The sequence below is a fragment of the Primulina eburnea genome, chromosome 10 (genome assembly GCF_022965805.1).
Source record: "Primulina eburnea isolate SZY01 chromosome 10, ASM2296580v1, whole genome shotgun sequence".
In the NCBI taxonomy this organism is placed as follows: Eukaryota; Viridiplantae; Streptophyta; class Magnoliopsida; order Lamiales; family Gesneriaceae; genus Primulina; species Primulina eburnea.
In genome coordinates, this window is record NC_133110.1 from 14,491,242 (window position 1) to 14,503,464 (window position 12,223).

Genomic DNA, 12,223 nt, shown 5'->3' on the forward strand with positions numbered 1-12,223 from the left:
GCTCATTGATGATTTGGGTGAGCCGCCGGAACATGGTGTCGACATCCTCCTTGGGTTCCATCTCAAAGGTCTCGTACTTGAGTTGGAGAAGATCTATCTTCGTTTCTTTGACTTGATTGGTTCCCTCGTGGCAAATCTCCAATTTGTCCCAAATCTCTTTGGCGGAGGTGCAAGCCGAGATTCGGTTGTATTCATTCATATCTAGAGAACAATGAAGAATATTCATAGCTTTAGCATTTTGAGAGATAAGTTTCATATCGTCCTTGGTGAAGTCATCCATTCCCTTAGGAATTTCCTTATTATCCACCGTTTTCATGGGGATATAGGGACCTTTCACCGTTATTTTCCAAAGGTCGTAATCGACAGATTGGATGTATAGAGATATTCTATTTTTCCAATATCCGTAATTAGTACCATTGAAAAGAGGAGGACGATTTGTGGATTGTCCTTGGGCATACTCGCTTGCTAGATTGGCCATTTAAAAGATTTTGAAAAATCTGGCTCTGATACCACTTGAAGAACCTAAAGGGGGGGGGGGGGGGGGGTGAATAGGTTCTTTTAGGCCCTTTAGCGTTTTTAAAACGAGTTTGCAAAAATTGCAAGCGGAAGACTTGAGGGACAATCACAAATAAAAAATGAATGCGTAAAGTAAGTGCGTAAAATAAATGCGTAGTAAAGTAAATGCGTAAAGTAAAGAGGGATAGAGATGTTTATGGAAGTTCGACGAAGAATCGTCTACGTCTCCCCTTCTCGATGAGGATCGAGGTATCACTATATCGACTTGGCTTTAGGAGCTCCAAGCTAGCTTTTACAACCACGCCTCGATGCGTCTACTTGGCCTTGAGGGCTCCAAGGATAGCCACGAACTTTACAACCCACTCGAGAGTATTACTTTCACTCTTTTTCTACAACTCTTTTGATGTTACAACTTTTTTAATCAACGCACACAAGAGATAGTAGAAAGCTTTGTAAGAGACAAGAGAGAGTGGAGTGGGATGATTGAGAATGCATCCTCAAAGGCCTATTTATACTAGTCTTGGACGCCAAGGTTCGGATCTTTTGTTTATGCTTCGGAACGTCCGATGTGATTGAAATCAATTTGCGTAATTCTGGGATGACTTCGGATCGTCCGTTCTTAACTTCGTAGGGTCCGAACAAATGCTTCGGAGGGACCGATCAAACTTCGTTTCTTCCGAACAGTTCTTTCAGACAGTGTATGAACAGCTTCGGAAGGTCCGAACTCAAGTTCGTACCGTCCGAACATTCCCGCGTTTCCGGATATTTGAAATCTTCAACACTTCGTAGCGTCCGATCATGTCCTTCGTAGCGTCCGAAATCTACTCAATCAACAGTCAGATCAATTTGTCTACGCATTGAAGTGATTTGATTGCTTGTGTTCGGAGCGTCCGATCACGTCTTCGGAACGTCCGAACTGGCTCCTCGCAGCTTCCGAACAGCTTCTACTTTGCTTCTGATCGGCACCTTTTCGGAACGTCCGAACCAACTTCGGATCTTCCGAACTTAACTTTGTTCTTAATTTCCTGCATGCCTCAATATAAAACATTAGTACATTTTAAGCCAAGTTTTGGTATCATCAAAACAAAAACTTTGGGATATGTTACAACATTAAAAACATTAATCTCATCCTCGAGATTTGTATGCGTTTAAGGCGTAACATGTTGTCTCCCTGTCGCAGCGACATGAACTCTCTAGTAAGCCAGGATCGTACCTCCTCAGCGAAGTACTTGGCGAAGAACAATTCCTTAAACCCATTCCAAGACAAAGTCAGCAAATTAACTGCCACTGACGCACTATCCCACCAACGTCTGGCATCTCCTGCTAGAAGGAATATGGCACACCGGACTCGGTCTGCATCCAGCAGCTCCATGTAGTCAAAGATCACTTCGATGGACTTAATCCATCCCTCTGCCGCCATCGGGTCCGTAGTTCCAGAAAACTCCTTAGGATTCATTCTCTGAAACCTCTCGTATACTGCTTCTGGTCTAGGCCTTGCCCCTGCATTCGCTGCAGCCTGGTTCCCCGCAAACTGCGCGGAGAATTGCGTCATACCAGCAAGCATCTGAGCTTGCATATCTGGAGGTGGACGAGGAGGAGTGACCCTCTCCTCACCTCAATGCTCTCTGTTCTCATCCCTATCTTCCCGGTTAATCACACGTCTGGGAGGCATACTGTTCCAACAATTTACCCAACACGTAAACCCAATATGCATGAATATAATAACAATATCATATGATGCATGAAATCTAACCTTAATACATGGACATGCTGAAATGATGATTCAATGCTTACAACATAAAATGATGCAGAACTTTAAACCTTACAGACTTGAGGTGTGACTTCGTGAGCTTCTTGCGACTGGTAGTAGGCATAACCTTTTACAAGAACACCGCTCTGATACCAACTGTAACGTACCGTATTTTTACTACTTAAAAATTTGCGGAAAAATTAAAAATTTTCTTAAATATAAACATCCATACGGTCATCATCTCATCAATCATAAAAATATCTTTGAAATCATCCATCACCAATAGAAATTTGCTAACAAAATACTTATTCCAAACATCTCTCACCAAAACATAAAATCAGAGTATTTTAAACTCACATAAATTACTAAAAATGACGTAGACGGTCATCGGGTTTAGCCTCCCGCTCAGCCCAAGCCTGCCCCTTGGTCCCCACCTCCTGTCTCCTCATAGACATCCTCACCTGCATCGATCAAGTCTAGTGAGTCTAAAGACTCAACACGTATAATCTGAGAATAGCAAGTATTACATAATAAAACCACATGGAACTTTAACATAGGACCTACATACTTGAAACTTGAACTTGCATAATAAACTTGAACATACGTACGTACATACTTAGACGTGCCATCATCATAAACTTTTCTTAAACATGCTTTCATACTTGAACATACTTCAACATACATAACTTCATCATTTTGCGTAGAGATATGTTTCAAAGCAAGTGACCCGTAACATAATCGCCTGATAAGACTAACCACAGTACTGGGCTGACCGGGACGTATCCACTGCCACATACATGAGATCCTCGTTCATAATTTAACAGGCTGGTTGGTCCCCGTTCATAATTTAACGCTTTCCAACCTCGATCTAACTCGTTCATAATTTAACGGGCGGATTTCTCCCCGTTCATAATTTAACGATTTCCAATACTAAACGTAATTTGGTCACAAGAAATTTAGCATACCTCAAAAAAACTTGAAAATATTTTCTTTGTACGTCGAACATACTTACTAGGTGTTGAGGGATTCGTTGGATCTCGTTCGGGACCTTGCTGCACATGCTAACATGTTACCATGAACTTTAAATTCCACAACTTAAACATGCCTATCAAATTCATCACCCATTGACTTACTAACTTATGACCTTCTAGAAATGATCGGGACTTGACCGTGATAAACCGCATGCTAACCCCCGACTCAACCCCCAAGTCGATCTTGCCAAGAAGTATGAATTTCCCCACACAAAAGATGGTACAGACCTTTCTTAAAACATAGTTCCAAGATCCCAAATCAAACTTCATGATATCTAAATTAATTTTTAGTATACTAGGATAAAAATATTTAATAGTACCCAAAGGAAGCAAGAAAAACTGGTTTTAAAGCTAAAAATCTGTCCTAGGTAGCGCTGCAGCGCCAGAAAGGCACCTAGGCGCTGCCTGGTGCGTGCCAGCAGCGCTGCTTGGCACGTACTGGCAGCGCGGTAGCACCGCAGCGCGGAGCTGCGGCGCTAGCCTGCGCTGGTTCACCACCAAAATTCCTGCACATGAATTCCCTATGACTTCTAATGCATGCACAACTTAACCACCCCGAAACAACACCTCAAAATTCACATGATCAACTCAATGGACACTCCTAAACACAGCAAGGGACCTCCAATGATTTCCAACGAAGCCTGCAACAAGAAATTCTCAAGAACACATCAATACATAATTTTCCAAAAAAACGCAGTTTGAGCAGTCGCGCGAAAAACCTCATAACTCACTCAATTTTTATCCAAATAACTCGAATTTTATATCAAAATGAAGGTATCAAAAAGTTCTACATTTTTCTAGTCGAAAGTTTTCTCAGATAAGCGACCAAAAAATCGCAGTATATCAAAAGACAGCAAAAACGTGAGTTTTGGATTTAAAAACGGTTTCAAAAGAGATCTAAACATGATTGCTCAAACTTCTACACATCATATACATGGTTTTACGTATAAATAACAATGCAGGCATAATATGACATGAACGATACAGAAATGAAAGAATAAACGTGCCTTTTGATGATAAACTTTACCGAAACGGCGACATCGAAGCGGAGACGGCGCGAGGCTTGATCCAGGACGATGGTGGCTCGATTTTCTTTGAAAGAAACCAACGAAAATTTGCTGGAATTTCAGAGGGAGGGGGAAGCTGCTCTATGGACTAAGAACCCTAATATTTCTCTTCTCAAAAATATAAAAACTGAATTGAAAACGTGTGTGTGTGTGTCTGTTAGCCGCTATTTAGTGTGTGTAAAAGTGTGTGTGCGTGAGTTTTGTGTTTAATTAGGGAATTAAATGGCTTAGTTACACAACTAAAAATATTAATTAAAAGTGCTAATAAAAAGGATAATTGAAATGTTAAACCTCACCACAAGCCAAGTCCCTAATTTAAAATAAAAAGCACACTTGCTAAATTTTAAAAGTTTTAAAATTCTAAACTCACTCAAATAAATAACTTAGGCTTTAAAATGCTAAAAGCTAATAATTATTTAAAATGCCTTATCCTCAACTTAAAATAAATACCATCCTTTAAATTGCCAAAAATCGTCACCGGGTCTTTTCTTCACTCCTGCCTTGAATAATCGCGTGAAACATGAAACTCGAAAAATATTTTAACGTGCATCACATAAACATGAATAATTTAAAATAATGCATTTTCATAAATTATGCATGTCTAAAACTCATTTAAAATTAATTAAATGATTTAATAATTAAAAGAATGCATGGGTTATACGTGTACTGAATTTGGGCTGTACAAAAATGACATTGAAGAAATAAATTAATTGAGCTATCAGAAGCGACCATATCTAATAATGAGAAAAGAATAAACTTTGGTGGTAACATAACTGTTATAACATGAAATTGACTACTCTAAAAAATGGGTATGAAAACTATCAAGAATCAGCAGAAAAAGGGCTCGATCACTCACCTGTTGCCGGCATAATAAACATGTTTGGATGATGACTGATTGTCAAGAGAATGCAGCATACCATTAAGTCTTTAAATTTTCTGCATCCAAAAAGTTAAATTTCAGAATAAAGAACCTGCATGACAGCTATCTCGAGAATCCGAGACCCAAAAAACCAGAAACTCTGTAATAAAACCTTTTTTTTCAGTTTGAAGCTTCTGCAAAATATATCCAATGTCTTGGGTCTTCATCAACATCAGCTCTTCGTTAGTGTACTTATTAGCCTGGCTCTTTTACAAAATCCACATTCAACAGCTAATATTCAAATTACACTCAAATAAATATCCTCAAAAGAGAACAGATAACCTAATAAAAATAAAATTTTCCAGCTTACTCAGGTTTATGGACTCCGCCAACAGTTTTTGTTTTATCATCTTGAAGTAAAATTCATCTGGGTTCCTCAATGCTGCTTTTTCCTTAAGTTTATGTTATAAACACGCAGAAGCGGCTTACCATAAAATAAGAACTCGCCAAATTTCGTTCATAAAATGCTACCAAAACCAACAAGACGCGGGGTAGTAGAAATTACCAGTAAAGTCTGCTCCTTCTGGTGATAGGCTCGTTCACGAATGTGTTAGGATCGGGAAAGAGTTTAGAGGGGGGGTGAATGAACTCTTTCAAAATCTTATTTGTTTTTGAATTTTTTCTATCAACCGTTTTTAGGCGGTTGGAAAATATTTTCTCTAACGGTTGAAAACTTGAACTACTGATTGTGTGAAAAACAGTTTAGAGTATTTCAATGACCAATAAAATAAGTGACACCTTCAACAACGATAAGTGACTGAGAAGTATTAAATTATGCTAGAAATAGATGACACAAGATTTATGGATGTTCGGAGATTGAATACTCCTACGTCACCCCTTCTTCCTTTGTTAGGAAGGATTCCACTAAAAGAATTTGACTTTACAAAATGTTTGTAACAGTCCAATCCAACCAGGACTTATCACACTGCCTGCATTGGAACTCTTAGTGATCACTTTACACTTCTGGATATTAAGAACACTCAGTTCTCCAGACACCACAAATTTTAATCAAGTAACCACAAGGTTACTGATATGAAACCGTAGTTTGTTTGAGTAGCACGAAAAGATCTTTGAATGATCAAATGTGTTTCTGTTGAACGGCGTGCACAGAGAGAGCGAAGATGACTATTGACTATAATTGCGCTCTAAGATATTTGAAGACAAGCTCAATGATCTTTTGGATTTCTGAATAAGATGTATTGCTTTCCTTACGTTTTGGCTAGCAACCATTTCTGTTGATATAGTCGAATGACTTAACGGTCGGAAAGGACGGTTAACATAAACCTGAGCTTCTGAATCAGATGAGTCGCTTTCATATTTATGAGCAATAAATGTGCGCATTAAATATTCCTTTTGCTCATCATAAATCTGAAGCTCTTTCCTTGAGGATTTCCTTTTAAGGCAACTGTTCTCTTAGTATCAGAATAAGACGTCTAACTTTGAGCTTCCTTTCTGGGATAGAGAGATAAATGCATTTCATTCTTGGAATTGATGTGTAATCGTTGACTTCAAGGAGTTTTGAATGCATTCAACCGGTCAGAGAATGTATTTTATTCTCCTAAATAAGCCGGCTCTCTTTTGCCGAAGTCTGAAGAGTCAGCGGTCGAAAATCACCGGTTTGAGAGCGGTTGGGCTAATTGGAATTCCAGCCGCGGTTGATTTTGATTTGTCATACACCAAAATTCTTGAAACCCTAGTTTCATTTCTTAACAATTTCCCCCTTTTTGGTGATGACAAAACTGAGCTGAAAGTTTGTTTATCAGAACTAAGAACCCAGATTTTATTAACAAAAACCAAGGAACCAGAAATTATTTTTTATAGAAAATCCTGAACTCTATTCCTTGGCTTTAGCCTTGTCTTCCTTTTTCTTCAGGACTGCTAATTCTTCTTGAATTTTCTTTTCCTGCTCTCTTTCCCCCTTTTTGACATCACCATGAATAAGAAATTCCATAATTTCTGTAAGTTTAGTACCCTGGGCGTCCATTCGTTGTTCAAGACGAGTGATTTGTGCCGAAAGACCAAGGCACATATTGATATGAGCCGTATGATGATGATCCTGTCGGTGGGAAGTTCTTGTGGTCATGACATCAAAGTCTTTGGTCATGGCACGTTTGATAGAGTAAAAGTCTTCTTTTAGATCAAACTGTTTGCGATTTAGAGTGAGGATAGATTGATCCATATTTGCTAGGCGGTTCAGAAGTTGTTGTTTGAAGTTTTCGTCGACAAATTCGTCCTCCTCAGTTGCTGCCAGTTCAGCAAGTTGGTCAGTCTTGAAAGCAATTAATTTTGAGGAAGTTGCTTTGTCAGCAGATGGAGTAGATCCAGTCACATGAGGTTCCGCTGTGATACTCTCAATAAATTGATCGATATCCTCATTTGAGACGAAAGAGTCTGAACTGATTACTTTTATTTCTCTGGTTTTTCAATTTGATGATTGGTTGGGGAGTTATTGACGAGATGGATACTCCAGCTTCATGTACTTCCTTTGAGGGAGATTTTAGCTGTTCCTGTAAAACGATCGGAGTATCATCCGTAATGTAATCTTGCGAATAGATAACGGGCTCTTGAAATGATTTAGCCGTATCAAAATCAGAAAGAAACTGTACTGCCTCAACAACTGAAAGAGATGGAGCTTCGTTTGATTCATCAGGAGGTGGAGAGGCAGATGCGCCCCGGGCATAAAGTGGTGGAGAGACAACTAAAAGAGTCGAAACATCCTGACAGCATTGTTGTTCAGCACTTGGAGGGTCTGCCACCATTTTTTTTTCAGAGGGTGTATGAGCGGGCGCTATATGAGTTTGTTGGTCGATTTCAAGAAGAGTCTCAGGTTAGGATGCTTTATCATGCGCAACTGATGAGTGGTCTTGACCAGCGGAGAGAGCTTGTGGCTTTTCTAATTGTGGAATATTCTGAATAACATCTAGCTCCTTCTGAGCTGTTTTGGTAGTTTCTGGTGAAGAGGGTTTAGAGCTAGTGCTAGGAATGAACGAGGAGGCCTTGTGAGTGTCAATGCGGTCAATTGATGCAGAGCTAAGATCGTCATTAATATCCATCAAAGAGTCACATTTACTTTGTTCAGCATCTCTGGGAGATTGAGCTCCTGGCGCATGTGAGAGACTGACAAAGCGTCCATTTAAAGTTGAGATATGACTGCAGAGTCATCCTTGGCAGTAGGACATGTAGAGTCAAAATTTTTCCTTTTCAGCTGTATAAGGATTTGAAGAGTGCTTTCTTTCATTTGAAGTTCCAGAAAGTCGCGTCTTTGAAGAGCGGTTTGAATGTTTGTTGTTTCGGCCCATTCTAAAATAGACCGTTCAAGCTTGGCCGCTGCCTATATCTTCTCGGTTTGAAGGAGCGAGTCAAAAGTGACAGCAGTGCGATATTGAACCCATTTGTCAAACATCTTTATTTTTATCTGAACTGCTTCATTGACACGCTGGCTGGTAAGGATGATGGCCGTATGAACTGCGTTGTTTTGTGGAGGATTATCAGTCATCACCTGTTTGCCTTTATCGGTGGAGAGAATAATAGGAACTCCTGAATAGGAGGATTGAATGTTGGGTTCTGTAATTTGAATTTCTTTCAGCTTGGCGACAGATACTGCAGGGAGAGGAGCAGGGATGAGTGGTGCAGAAATATGCTTGATTAGCTTAATCTTTCTTGGGTGTGCCGTTCTTCGTTTCTTGTAAACCTGAGCAACTGGAACATCGTCTTTGGATTCATCATCAGAGCTTGTTTGAACAACCAGTCTTCTTTTGGCTTCTTTGGGAGTAGAGACACTCTATTTCTTTTGTTTCACTTACTCAACACCAATTTCTGTTTTGACAGGGACGAACTCTTCATCTGACGGTTTGTTTTTCTAAATGAATTTGTCAACCGATACCCAGGAAAATAATTTTGTTTTTCCAATCTCAATCATGTCAACCGGTTGGACTCCCGCTTTGATCAACATGTGGCAGATTTGAACCGCGAAACCGGGAGATTGATTTTCTTTCTTAATCATGGCTACCAGTATTTTGAAGAGAATATCAAACCAGTTGATTCTGAGATTTGAGGAGAGGGTGGCCATAACAAAGAATTTTTCCAAAGTAATTTTATCATATGCACCAGCTTTTGCAAGAATTCCTTTTGCCACAATATCGGCTAACAGTCGAAATTCGATCTTTAAATCTCGCTTCTGGCATGTTGGATAAGAAATAAGAGAATCAGTAAGTGAAAAGCTTCTTCGCCAAATATCAATGTTGCCATCTGGTAGTGTTTAGAAGTCAGACATGCCATTCGTCGGTAAGCTAAACAATTCAGCAAACACTTTCTGGGTGAAGATAAGTTGTTTGTTTTGAACTGAGCAAAGAATTTTTCCGTTCTTCATGTGAGCAGAATCAAAAAATTCTTTCAGTAAGGTTTCAGAATAGTTGTAGCTGCAGCCCAGAAAAGCGCGAAGTCCAGATTCTTCGAGTGAATGGAACATAGTCTTCATAGATTTGTTGGGCATCGTTGTCTTCAATTTGCAAAGAAATATGTTTGCGTGTGCCTGCAGAGTGAGCTTACTGAGAACGATGAGGTGAATGATGGTATGTATGTCCGGTTCAAAAAGTGCACTAATTAGTCCATGTGGAGGACTGTTGGTGAAGGATTTTGTGAAAACATTTGAAAATTTGGACGGCGGTAAAATGAGTATTTTTAAATTTGAAGGATAAAACCATAAATTCATAAACGCAGTCAAAAAGTTGGAGTGTTTTTTACGAAAATGACGTGGATGTATTATGTCCACAGAATTTGAACCGGCCGATTGATGTGATTAGGAAGGGATCGGTTAAAGAAGATAATAATTATTCTTAACCACTGTTCCCCCTAAATACGTGCATGAATGATAATGAACCGTCGGTTGCTTCTGATAGAGCGTTTCATATTTCCCACCGTAGTCATGATGACTTTAAACTTTTGGCGTTTATATTTTCACCTATAAATACAAGCAGCTATGTTATAAATAAAATCAAAGAGAAGAGATGGAGAGAGATAACAGCCCTGACTTAGCCGAAGAGTTCATGAGTTCTGTGGTGGCTTCTCTTAAACTGGCTATTGAGGATCGAGTGATGAGGAAGACGCTGGCTATTTGGAAGAAAGATCAGAGACTCCAGTCCATTTTTTAATACGGACGAGCTGCTTCCTCTAGATAGATTTCGGCACTGAAAAGATATCGGCGACGTCTTCGCGTGGCTGATAATGTTAGCGTCTTTTCTGACAATGTAGTTTATCTTCTTATGTTGTTGAAGGAAAGGAGGGCTCTGAGAAAGATAGCCTTTTCAGAGGAGTTTGCACGTATTTCTATCGGAGGACTGAGCCGCTGGTTTTCAGTTTGGAGGTTGAAAGTAGATAGGGAGATTGAGAGTGTACGTTGCCGCCTCTGTTGATGTACTGCCCCCACCGCATATTTTGTACTGCCCCCGCCGCGTATTTTGTATTAGTTGATGGTTTCTTACCTCTCTTTTTTTATTATATTTCCTGAAAAATTACACTGAGCATACAAAAGAACTAATCATATCATGATAAATCAATCAAACCAAGCATATTACGAAAATAAGAGAATTTATCTTTGGGTAGTGATTTTGTGAAAATGTCGGCTGTTTGTTGATCAGTATGAACATATTCAAGCCGTATTTCTTTCTTCATGACATGTTCTCGGATGAAATGGTGTCTTATATCGATATGCTTTGTTCGAGAGTGCATGACAGGGTTGTATGTTATGGCAATAGTACTTGTGTTGTCGCAGAATATGGGAGATTCAGCAGCTTGGATTCCATAGTCTTTTAATTTTTGCTGTATCCATAGCATCTGAGCACAACAATTTTCGGCTACTACGTATTCTGCTTGAGCAGTTGATGTAGCAATTGACGTTTGTTTCTTGCTAGCCCATGAGACAAGTCTTTCACCTAAGAATTGGCATGAACCACTTGTGCTTTTTCGATCGATTTTGCATCCAGCATAATCTGCATCTGAGTAACCTACAAGACTAAAACTTGAGTCTTTGGGATACCAAAGACCCACATTTGCAGTTCCCTTTAAATATTTGAGTATGCGTTTACCTGCAGTAAAATGAGATTGCATGGGTTTAGCTTGAAACCGTGCACATAAACATACAACAAACATAATGTCAGGTCGACTTGCGGTTAGGTATAGTAAGTACCCAATTAGTCCTCTGTACATTTTTTCATCCACTGAAATTCCCCCTTCATCTTTATCTAATTTGACTGATGAACTCATTGGAGTGCTGGCTTGAGAGCAGTTTTCCATGCCAAATTTCTTTAACATATCTCGTGTATATTTGACTTGATTAATGAAGATACCATTTTCAAACTGTTTGACTTGCAGCCCTAAAAAGTAGTTCAATTCGCCCAACATACTCATTTCAAATTGTTCCTGCATCATCTTAGAAAATCTTCCACATAACTTGAGATTAGTTGATCCAAATATAATATCGTCCACATAAATTTGGACAAAAAGAGAATGATCCTTTTTGGAGAATTTAAATAGAGTTTTATCAATTGTACCAATAGTGAATCCATGCTCAAGCAAAAATTTGGTTAGTGTGTCATACCATGCTCTCGGAGCTTGCTTGAGTCCATATAGAGCTTTATCCAGTTTGTAAACGTGATCAGGAAAGGCGTGATTAACAAAACCGGGTGGTTGTTCTACACAGACTTCCTCATTTAATAAACCATTCAGAAAGTAGATTTAACATCCATTTGATATATTTAGAAGTCCTTAAATGCTGCAAAAGCTAAAAATATTCTAATCGCTTCTAATCTGACAACAGGGGCAAAAGATTCATCAAAGTCTATTCCTTCTTCCTGTCTATATCCCTGAGCTACTAGACGAGCCTTATTTCTTATGATTAAACCACTTTCATCCATTTTGTTTCTGTAAACCCATCTAGTTCCAA